The sequence below is a fragment of the Lactuca virosa genome, chromosome 4 (assembly GCF_052849685.1).
Source record: "Lactuca virosa cultivar CGN04683 chromosome 4, Lactuca_virosa_CGN04683_v6, whole genome shotgun sequence".
Lineage (NCBI taxonomy): Eukaryota > Viridiplantae > Streptophyta > Magnoliopsida > Asterales > Asteraceae > Lactuca > Lactuca virosa.
This window is the reverse complement of record NC_136429.1, coordinates 384,477,969-384,490,772: the sequence shown is the minus strand read 5'-3', so window position 1 is coordinate 384,490,772 and position 12,804 is coordinate 384,477,969. Positions and strand designations below refer to the sequence as shown.

The window sequence follows — 12,804 nt, the reverse complement described above, 5'->3', positions numbered from 1 at the left end:
TCTAGCACCGGCTGAGATGCAGGAGTTATCCAGTCAACTTAACAAATTACTCAGCAAGGCCTTCATTAGACCAAGCTTCTCTCCGTGGGGAGCACCGGTCTTGTTCATCAAGAAGAAAGATGGATTGTTCCGTATGTGCATCGACTATAGAGAACTGAACAAACTGACCGTCAAAAATCGTTACCCTCTGCCTCGCATAGACGACTTGTTTGACCAACTTCAAGGGGCAAATTTCTTTTCAAAGATAAACCTGAGATCCGGGTATCACCAGTTACGAGTGCTAGCGGAGGATGTTCCGAAGATAGCCTTCCGAACTCGTTATGGACACTACGAATTTGTAGTGATGTCATTCGGATAGACCAATGTACCCGCAATATTCATGGATTTAATGAATAGGGTGTGTCGTCCTTACTTAGATAAGTTCGTCATTCTCTTCATCGATGACAGACTTGTCTACTCTCGTAGTAAGGAGGAACATAGTCAACATCTGCGATAGGTCTTAGAGACGTTACGATCAGACAGGCTCTATACGAAGTTCTCGAAATGCGAATTTTGGATCCGAAGAGTCGAATTCTTAGGACACGTGGTTAGTGAAGAGGGAATACACGTAGACCCTTCCAAAATCAAAGCCATTGAGAACTGGTCAGCACCGAAGACGCCTACAGAAATTCGTCAATTTCTAGGCCTCGCTGGCTACTATCGCATGTTCATTCAGAACTTCTCTCGGATTGCGAAACCACTTAAAACATTGACCCAGAAGGGCGTGGCCTTTGTCTGGGAAGAGAAACAAGAAAAAGCGTTCCAAACGCTAAAGCGAGCCTTATGCACTGCACCGATACTGTCCCTCCCCGAAGGGACAGAAGACTTCGTGGTTTATTGCGATGCATCCAACCAAGGGCTCGGCTGTGTCCTGATGCAATGAGGAAAGGTCATCGCCTATGCCTCAAGACAGCTGAAGACAGACGAGGTCAACTACACCACACATGATCTTGAGTTAGGAGCAGTGATATTTGCTCTGAAGATCTGGAGACACTACCTGTACGGTATGAAAATCACTATCTTTACAGACCACAAAAGCCTACAACACATATTTGACCAGAACGAGCTCAACATGAGACAACGACGGTGGGTCGAGCTACTCAGTGATTACGAATGCGAAATTCGTTATCATCCCGACAAGGCCAACGTAGTAGCTGACGCCCTAAGTCGAAAATAATATTCTGGTCGTAGAGTCAAATCATTGACTATGACTATCCATTCACACTTGTCCAGACAAATTAAGGAAGCTCAGCTCGAAGCTTTGAAACCTGAAAATGTGGCGGGTGAATCCCTGAGAGGGATGGATAAAAACTTGGAAGTCAAGGGTGGCGGAGCTTTATATCTCATGGATCGGATCTGGACACCGGAGCATGGTGGTATCAGAGACTTGGTCATGACCGAAGCGCACAACACTCGATATTCTGTCCACCCAGGTTCAAATAAGATGTATCTGGATCTTAAAAAGTTATAGTGGTGGCCGAACATGAAAGCAGAAATTGCTACCTTCGTAAGTAAATGCCTTACTTGCGCCAAGGTTAAGGTCGAATACCAGAAACCATCGGGTTTACTTTAGAAACCAAAGATACCTGAATGGAAGTGGACAGGTTAAAAAAGTCCGCACACTTCCTGCCGATCAAAAAAACTGACAAGATGGAGAAGCTAACAAGAACATACATTAGGGAGATAGTACGACTGCACGGTGTTCCCATATCCATTATCTCTGATAGAGATAGTAGATTCACTTCGAGGTTCTGGCAGTCGCTACAAAGTTCCCTAGGAACTAGGCTGGACATGAGTACAGCCTACCATCCGCAAACCGACGGACAAAGTGAAAGGACTATCCAAACCTTGGAAGATATGTTGCGAGCCTGCGTGATAGAATTTGGGAAGGCATAGGATACTCATTTACCCCTTGTCGAGTTTTACTACAACAATAGTTATCACACAAGCATAAAGGCTGCTCCCTTTAAAGCCCTCTATGGCCGTCAGTGCAGATCCCCTCTGTGCTGGGCTGAAGTGGGCGACACGCAGTTAGCTAAAGGACGAGTTCCTGACAGCACTCTCACATGTCCTGAAATCATTCGGGAAACGACAGAGAAGATCATCCAGATTCGTGAAAGATTGAAAGCCTCTAGAGACCAACAGAAAAGCTATGTATACAAGAGAAGGAAACCGTTGGAATTCCAAGTGGGCGACCGTGTGCTATTGAAGGTCTCACCCTGGAAGGGCTTGATACGCTTAAGAAAGCGTGGAAAGCTAAATCCAAGATAAGTAGGGCCTTTTGAGATTCTCTCTAGAATCGACCCTGTAGGTTACAAACTCAAACTACCTCGCGAACTTAGTAACGTACATTCTACTTTCCACGTCTCGAACTTGAAAAAGTGTCAGTACGACGAGACTCTTGTTATCCCACTCGACGAGATCGAGATCAACAAGAGCCTCAACTTCATGGAAGAACCGGTAGAGATCATGGACCGAGAGGTCAAGCGAACGAAACAAAGCCGTATCCCGATAGTGAAGGTTCGCTGGAACGCCAAGCAAGGACCAGAATTCACTTGGGAGTGCGAGGATCAGTTTCAACTGAAATATCCTCATCTTTTCGTTTAGTTATTTGTAATAGCTTACTTGTTTAAACTCGAATTTCGGGACAAAATTCTCTCTAACGGGGGGATGATGTGACAACCCGAAATTTCTACATGTACTGTTATTCAAATCAATCAAAGTTAGACTCGTTTCTGCTACCTTCTAGCATTGTTTTAAGTCAATTTGAGTGTTGTAAACCTATTATCTTCAAGTTGGAGTTTAAAATTGGGTTCCACGAGTTCACCCCTACCCAAAATGGCCAAATACTCCAATATGAGGAGTGTACAGCCACACACTTGGGTGTGCAGCCGCACACCCCTCCTCTGGCAGCACACTCTCGTCTATAAAGTAAAGGCTTGGCCTTCATTCAACCCTTTTCACCCTCCTAGTCAAGAACTCATTCTCTCTCAAGTAGCATCCAATTTTTCAGCTAGATCTTTAAGTGGTAAGTGTTTCTTTCCTTTGATTTGTTGATTCCTTACTCCATCTACTAAAGATCACTGCTTTCATCCATGAAATCACTCATTTTTAGTAGATCTTCAAGTGTTCTTCAGTTTCACCAAGAACACCTACTAAGTTCTTGGGCTCCAAACACCCCTAAACGCTTCTATATCGTAAGTACCCTTCTTATGCTTGTTACTTTCTAGTTAGGAGCCTTAGAAAACGTCCAAACCATGATCATCAAGGAGTGTGCGGCCGCACACACCCCATGTGGCCGTACACCCCTTCACTTGGCACTTACCATCCTACAAACCGAACTTTCATTCGTACCACTCACTGCAGGTGAGTTCATACCCCTTTAACTTATCTTTTAAATGATTTTGAATGGGTTTATGGGGGGGGGGAATACAAGTAGAATCATAATAGTTATTATATCAATCACATGTGATTAATAAATATCAAACATATAGATTTCTTATACTTCATGCTTAGTTATCAATCAAATTGCTTCAAATCGTTTTACAAAGTCTTTTATATGCAAAACTCTTTATCAAACTCTTTTAAACTTATATTTTGTCAAAAGCATATCTATATAGATATAGTTATATAAGTAGGATTGAAAGGACTTAGGACTGACAACTCGCCTTACTTCCTGTTCCTTGTTTGGTTGTGGACTTAGGGTATCGGTTGTTTGTCCGAAGGTCGTTTGAGTCTTAATTATATATTATGTGTATGTATATAGATATAAAAGTCCTTTATTCAGTTCAGATCCTTTGGGTAGCAAAGGTGTTCAATCATGTTCATTCATACCAACAACATTGCTAGGAAACTATAATAGGTATAGTTTAGGAAGTCACTAATACTATTACTAGAACAATGAAACATACTAAAAGTCAGTACATACTTTAACGAGAAACAACACTCACTATAAAGGGAAACAGATAGAGAATACTATAACGAGAATCAATACATATAACATACTACATTCTAGAGAACATACTACATACTAGACGGAGAGAATACTACACTAGAACATACTATAATACTAGAATACTATAACATTAATGTGAGATACTACTTCATGGTGCGTCATATGCTGCTGTGTCACGTTTGTACCCAGAGTCTCCTTGAGGGAGAGCGTGAATTTGTGTATAGATCTATACGAGATTAACCATCCCACACCTTGCTGCTAGCTACAGTGGGACCTGCAGGTCTACGGGTGACGAATGTCATATGTTTTCGATGTCTCGAACGTCGTGTTATACCAAGTCAAATCAAGCATGGATATAAACATATCACATTTTACATTAATTAAACTAACAACTTTAAGAGTAGTTAGTACATCAGTAGTTACTTAGATAAAACTACTAGTACAACTTTATTTTCCCATTTCATTCACATTGTGATCTTCTCACATAACGGTAATAGAAAACTATATTCTTATTAATGATAGTTACACTTGGGAAAACTCACACTTTTACAAAAGAACAAACATAGAAAACAGTTGGGTCTTGGTAGAAGACCACCTTAGTAGAAAAGATAGGATTTACTAGGAAGTTTACAAACATTTTCAACAAACACTTACAAACTCTTACAACAAACATTTACAAATACTTTCTTCAACTTATACAAACAACGACACTAAAATACTTATGAACTCACCAACTTAAATGCTGATCTACGCTTTTAAAATAACTTGTATTCTCAGGTCGCCAGTAGACAGGTACCGATGATCAGGTTTTTGAGATGATGGGGCACATTCAAGACTCATCTTTCATTTTGATTATTCATTTTTGGTGTCTTATAAACTACAGAACACACTTGTATTAAAATTATTGCTATTATTGCAATGGATGATGTTGTTGTTTGTTTACTATTATGCATTGTTGTGATACTGCACATGACGTCCTCCACCCCTGAACGTTCCGCCATTCTGGTTTTGGGGTGTGACAACTAATGACTAGTTGCTTGTAGACAATAGAGAACATAATGGATAAAAGCTATACTAATAAAAATGTTTTAGGGATAAGTCTTAGTTGTAGTCTAAATGGAAATTACCTTTGATTTATACTGCGGTAACATGAAAGGTTTCATATAAGAGATGGTGGTAGACTAAAAAATATGAGTCGAATTACATTAGTGAAAGTAAATATCCAAGGAGCGTATCTGGACTAGAGAAATTCATAGTTAACCTTAGAGTTATTTTAAGTGAAAAGTTTCCATTACAAATATTATGTGAAGGTCCGGTCACATTAACTAATCATCATTGAGATCATAGAACGTCAATACATAAGAGGATATTCTGATATATGTAAGATAAATTTGAGGATGAAGATATAGTTGTGAACTGAATATCTTTCTGATGATTCCTTCATGATAGTAATGACCAAAGGAAACCATGATACGCATGCTAAGGGAATAGACATGAGAAATGATAAAAAGTTTAGTTGTAAAGTCGATTACCCCAAAACATTTATACAATTAATAAATTTGTAATATTATGGTAATTAAGTAATAGGGATTTACTGATTAATTAATTTACTTGAAACTCTGCAGTCGATTACCACGAAACATTTATACTCGTAATATATCCAGGAGTATGATACCATAGAAAATTAGTTTATTATTTTTTTTCATTTTGCGTGTTTCTTCCTGAGTAATTAATTTACTTGAAACTCCACAGCCAGTCATACTTTTAGGAGAAAGTAATGATTTGAGCCCGTCATGAAGTATTAGTAAATTGACCATTGTGATTGGATAAGGCATAGAGATTTCTGCTAGTCATGAGTGCTTAAATGGGGATTTTAAGTATTTTTTAAGCTCGCGCTTAGAGATTACTTCATGGTTTAATCACGAGTAATTCTAAGATGATAATATCCTCTATTCTTCAAATGGAGATGCATAAGTTATAGTGTACAAATTTGTTGTGCATTGGTATTACATAAACACATCCGTAACTTGATGTGATAAAATGTAGTTCCATGTGCGGAATTATGAGTAAAGGTTATGAATATGTAGTCAAAGTTTATTTGTTCCTTTTTCCTTAATAGGAAAAGTGATATCCTTGGGCCCCTCGGTGATTTGATGTTTACATTCATGTACTAGGCCTTGCCCAGACTAAATTGATGTGTTCAATCTATTGTCTAAATTTAGTCATCATAAATCGGAAATTTGGAAACATAATCTTGAACTAGAAGATTGATTTGTATCTATGTCTCAAGTCCATATGATATTTTGTAGAACAAAGGAATAGCTGGTCGATTATCTAAAGGACAACGTTTGATTATATCAGAATGTGGCAGTGACTGTCGAAAACACACCTTGCTGGTTATTCAAAGTCTATATTAGCAGTTGTACTTGACAACTTGTCCAAGTGGGAGACTGTTTAAATAAGTGTCTAAGTCATAACTAAATTGGTCAAGGTCATGACTAAGTTGATATAACTTTAAGGAATAAAAGTAAAGTCTTATTTGGGGTTTCCCTCAATAACTAGAAATAGTAGAAAAGAATTTAGGAGAGAGATATAACGGTATGTTAATTTATTATATGATTAGTTATTAATTAGAATTAATCTGGAATTAATTCGAGATTAATTGAAATTAGGTAAGGGTGCAAGGGATGAACTGTAACTGTTCATATTTGAGCAAGGGATGAACTGTAACTGTTCATATTTGAGCAAGGAAGGCAATTCTAGATGGTTCCTAGGGTGAACAGTTTCATAAGGGTTTTAGAAGACTCCTGATAGCTAATAAGGGTAACTTCCTTGAATAAATTAAATATAATATTTAATTATTCAAATAAGATTTGTCCTTGTGATCCCCTAGCTATAAATAGGACCCCTGGCTACTAAATTTTGTGGCTTTTACCTTTAACAAGGTGGAAAATGAAATTCACAAATCTCATCCTCTTGCTTTCCACGAGCAATTAAAGGAATCCATACTTTTGGCGCTTGCTTTCCATGAGCAATTGCAGATCAAAGGAGTTGGTATATTTGTTATACTAAAATGTTTGTTTTATAATCCTTGTAGTTTTCAATTATACATAGTTTGTTAAAAGTTTCATAATATGTTTCTACAATGAGAAAATACAATAGATCCTTAGTTTGTGTGTACCAATAAATTGTTTTATGTGAATTCTGTTAATGAAATATGTTTTAATGTAACCTAGAAAACACATTAGCCAACACTAGCTATGACATCCTCCGACTGTACGTTTTTACGACGCTGATCACCGCCAACAGTTTTTCGGGTGTGATTCCGATGCCTTTCGACCAAATTTTCATGTAGAAAATTCCCAGTAGCCACCCAGCTCGATTCAGAGCACTTTTCCAACCTTAATATGATGAAACGATTCCCGTTTGATTTCTGACGCAACCCAGTGTTTTCAACAAATACATGATATTTAAAAGCATGCTTCAAAAGTGATTTCACGACTCCCTTTTAAAACCTTTTATAGGAGAAAATCCTTCCTTAAAATTCTATTTATCATTTATATAAATTTAAATCATTATCTAACTTTTTTTACACTATCGCGTATATAAACTGATAAATTACGACTGTTGTTACTTCGTTTACATAACTTGGATATTAGTTATGAACTATCGAAACTCTTTTCACATAACTTGGAAAATAGTGACGCACAGTCATTACTCTACCACATAACATATGTAATAGTAATGAAAATTTTAAAACTTTTATTATAAAGCATATACATTAATTATACACCGTTAAACTTTGGGTAGGTAACTTGTCATTTAAAGTTAAGGAAACAATCTTTTAGGACTACTCACTTAATGCTTTACATGAAACATACTCATCACGTAAGTGTAATACTTAGCAAACCACTTACCTATAACTAAGGTTGTAAAAATCGCTCGACGGTCGACTGATGTTAATGGATTAATCGGTCTTGACGGAGATTAATCGGGGGCCATAGATTATTAATAAAATATTAAAATTAATCAAAGATTAATATATTGTAAGAAAAATAAGTACTTCAAAATTAGAAAAGAAGAGAATTTGTAATTTGAAAATTCGAAAATTCGAAAATACAAAAATATGAAGATTTTGGTATATTATTTGAAATTTTGGACTAGTTTTTTTTAATTTTTTGAATTTTTTTTTAGTTTTTTGACTTTTGTTGACCGATTAATCCCGCCAAGACCGATTAATCCCGCCAAACCCGATTAATCCCTAATTTTCGTCAAACACACTAATCCTAGTCGGTTGGAGAATGCCAAACGATTAATCCACGATTAATCCATGATTAATCCCGATTTCTGCAACCATGCGTATAACTGTTAAATATTAAGCAAGCAGGAGAGTTATGCATAAATCTATAAGGTTTGACACCTCACCTGCGGTTGCTAGCTACAACCTTGAAGGTCAAGTCATGCGTGATAATTGTCTACGCATTTACGACGTCCGATAAAATGACGGGGTGGGCAACACACTAGTAAATAGCTCGGTTATAGAGACTCATTGTAACGATGAGACCGGTCTAAATACATTTAATATATAAGTTGAAATAGTACTTAATATACAATAAAACACATAGTTTTTGCGTTAAAAGTATATATATATATATATATATATATATATATATATATATATATATATATATAACTTTGGAAGCATTTATATACCATAAAACACACGCTTTTTAGTTTAAAAAATACTTACAATTCAAATATTACAAACTTGTGAACTCACCATATATTAATTCTTTGAAATCACATGTATTTTCAGGGAAGTAAGAATTAGACGGGTACAATGTTTTGGAACAATCATGGAACGACAGTCTACTTGGAGTAGTTATTATTGTTATTATTTGGCCTACTACTAAGGCACAATTATGTATTCAAATTTTTCGTGTTTTAAAATTTGGTACTAGATGTAATATTTATTCAGTAATGAAAGTTTGTACTTTATGTTATATTATTGCATTTTGTTCAAGTTAATCACTAATTGTAATTCCTGAATTCGTCTCATTGCCTGACGTTTTCGTTGTTGGCTAGGGGTGTGACAAATTGGTAATAGAGCCATTGGCTATAGAGAACTAGTATCTTTTTAGGAGATTACGACTATAGCTTCACGAATAAACACTCAGATTAGGTTTATACCTTCAACCTAAGAATATTGTATTATTAATTATATTATTGATTGGCTACTTACGGGAGCGGTGTCTAGGATGGACATGGTGTTTGGGTTGTTGGATGTTAGAACGACTATATGGTAAGATGGACATGCCCTCCGATTGTCTTGAATGGCCAATCCTGACTTGATATTGATCGACTAAACATAAATTTAGAAAACATACCACAAACATAAAAATTATATATATAGAGTTTTATAAAAATTAGAATCTCGGTGAGAACATATATATATATATATATATATATATATATATATATATATATATATATATATATATATATATATATCCTTGATGAGAATACAACATAAGAACTTAGGTCAGATACATTATCTAAAGTTAGCACGATACGTAGGCCGAACTACAACCTATCTTGCGCACCTAAGTTTTCATATGGTCCGACCGTTGCACGAATGAACTTGGATACCAATAGTTGAAGAACTAAATGCGTTTTAGCTCCAAGGATTGAAGAAACAAACCCAATATACATAACATGATATTCAATTAAGACCCATTAGAATAGCATATCATAACACAAGAAATGGCTGAAATAACCAGGTGGATGAACGTACCATACCCATAGGAAGATCAAGTAGTACCACACTCCCCAGGGCCAGAGGACCGCTACTTTCATTTGGTTCCATCATTGTTTTCTCCACTTCCTTCAAGTGAGGAATCATCATAACCATCTGAGGATGACAAGTCTTCAAAGCCACCCAAGGAACATGAGGAGGAGGAAGAGGAACTTGAGGAGGACGAGGAACCTAAGGAGGAAGAACCAGTCGTGGAGGAGGAGGAGCCTATGAAAGAGCAAGAGTCTGTAGGTGAAGAAGCACCCCTACAATCCCCTCCATTATTAAGGACCTTCTGGTCTACTCCGGATGACATACTCTGAGGAAGACTATGCCACTTTGTGGTCAGAAGATGTGTAGTCTTCCACCTGACTCTCCAGTGTCGTCGAAACAACCGCGAGTTACCACATCCTGGATGACCTAGCTCTGAGAATGTTATGTTTATGAGGGGATACCCTACCAATTTGAGGATGGATAGTCAACTCAGACTCCACAACCTATCCTTCCCACTGACTCACCAGTTGATATTGCTATGCCTATTCTGGTTGTGAGAAACACATGTCGGAGTTGATATGTGCATAATTAACTACATATTTAATGCATATTTCTAATACTTTCAGCTATAATTATGCTTAATATGGAACAAATGGTACTAAATATGTTTAAATTATGTTTTGTAGCAGCGAATACTTGTTCGGGACAAAAAGGAAGCATACAAGGAGCTGGAAGAAGGAAACGAGAGCTAAAACAAAAGAAGAAAAGAAAATGTATGAAGACCACATCGTGGTGTCCTAACCACGATGTGGTAATTGGAAGAACCGCAAACCATTTAGTGACGTGGTAGATACAGGACTAACTCAAAGACCACGTCATGGTGGCGGTCAACCACGACGTGGTGCTTAGATTTCTTCAATTATAAAATCCTGGACATTAGGTCGAAATTGGAGGCATGAATTCGGTTCTATGAAGTTAATTGCAAATGATAAACCCTTAGAAACCCAGAAGAAAGTCAAAATTCAAGAGAGCTCAAGGATTGAAGTTGATTTAGAAGATATTCATCATTGATCTTGTTGGTTTGATTATTAAACTTATGTCTAGCTTATTTTCTTAGTTCTATTGTGTTTTTCTTCTATAATGAGAGGCTAATCACCTTCTACTCATGTTTGGTGAATATGATCTTGATACTTATGTGTTGATTTTAATATTGGATGATTATTATTGATTTTACTTGTGTTTTATATATATAAACCCTAGCATGTTTTAGTTCTTGTTGATATTGATTATAAATCATATTTTGTGTGTTAATTGATCATATTAGTTGCATGAATCTATCTCCTAATTATTTATGATCATTAGATAAATAGAACTAGGAATAATCACATTTTAGTTTATGTAACTAAAGCTAGTAACTTTAGTTATGTTAGAGAGCATAATTAGTATTAATTTGTGCTTGGTTACTTGAAATAATCATAGGAGAGTAACTCATATCATCCATAGTCCAATTGTGTTATTATCAATTTGGTGTTTAACTTGTGCATGATCATTGACTTACCTGAGCTATACTATAAACTGACTAGGTACACTGCGTATAGCTGCATGGTTAGTAAGAGTTTGTTAGGTTATAAATTTAAAACTGAATCGGTACATTTACCTGCAACAAATTGTTTGGTGTTGTTGCCGGGAAACAGCTTATTTGGTTATTAGTTTAATTGCTTTTAGTTATTTGATCCTTTTTATAGGGTAAAAACAACAAAAAGTTACTTTAGTTGCATTAGTTGGTTTTATTTTTCTTTCTGAGATGCAACCACGTTGTGGTATCGCTTCAGTGAATTTTATTAGTTTAGTGATTTTTATTCCTTTTATGCATTTTGTTTTTTTTTTTGTTTCAGTGATTTATGACCCGAGGATATAAAATTCCTATTGTTCCTCCACTTCAAGACCCAAAATATGCTTTCTACAAGAAGACGGAAAAGAATGTCAACGAGTCAACAAGCACTTTTCAGTTAGACAAAAGTTTTGAAAGCTTTGATAGGAAGCCAGATAAAAAAGGAATTGGATATGAGCCAAAATCCTCTAACGAAGGCATTTCAAACAATTTGGAGATTAAAAGCGAGGTTGAAGAGATGTTGGCCATTACGAGAATGACGATGGGAGACTACAAGAAGAGGATATGTGAAGAATATGGACCAGGTCTAGTTCCACCCGAGATACGAGGCAAGAGAAGTTTTCATCTCAAGGGACACATTCTATCAATGCTCAAGGATATACCTTTCTGCGGGAAAGAGTATGAAGATGCTTTCTATCACATTGATGAGGTTAAAGATCTTGCAAACTACTTTCACATCCCTAATGTGCCAAGAGAATCTATGTTACTAGGGATGCCTCCGGTCACATTTACTGGTGAAGCAAAGGTGTGGTTAAAGTCTCTTGCACCTGGATCCATTACTACATGGGCTACTCTTCTTGATACTTTCATAGAGCAATTTAGTCCCCTTCAAATATTTCAAAGCTCAAAAAGAAGATTTCTAACTTTGAACAAGAGGTGGGAGAGTCCTTATATGAAGCTTGGGAATGATACAAGGGCTTGCTTAGAAGTTGCCCTCAACATGATTTGAATGTTCAAAAAGAAGTTTCCATCTTTTACGATGGAGTGACTGTAAATACTAGACAACTTCTTGACTCACAAGGGCCAATAACGAAGAAGGAGCCGACAATTATAAAAGAATTAATTGAAGAATTTGCAAAGCACTCACGCGAGTACCACAATCCACCATATGATGTTACAAGAGTAAAAGGAGATGGAGGGAATGATAACTTGGCTATAATCATAGCTAAGCTAGATTCTATGGACAGGCAAATGACCAAGTTAGATCAATCCATTGATGCCATAAGAGTTGGGTGTGACAATTGTAGTGGTACACATTTGACCAAGGATTGTGATTTGGATGAAAATGGGAAGAAGAAGGCGAAACTGTTCTACGCAAGTGGTGATAAATTTGATGAAGATTGGAGGAAG

The 12,804-nt window shown here is 36.6% G+C and overlaps 1 non-coding gene across 1 annotated transcript; it reads right to left on the bottom strand.

The window, feature by feature from the left end:
* Positions 1-12,294: 12,294 nt before the first annotated feature.
* On the bottom strand, positions 12,295-12,401 carry LOC145110065 (small nucleolar RNA R71). The gene has a single exon (XR_013709448.1). It is a non-coding gene; the product is annotated as a small nucleolar RNA R71 (small nucleolar RNA).
* Between the last annotated feature and the right edge of the window lie 403 nt (positions 12,402-12,804).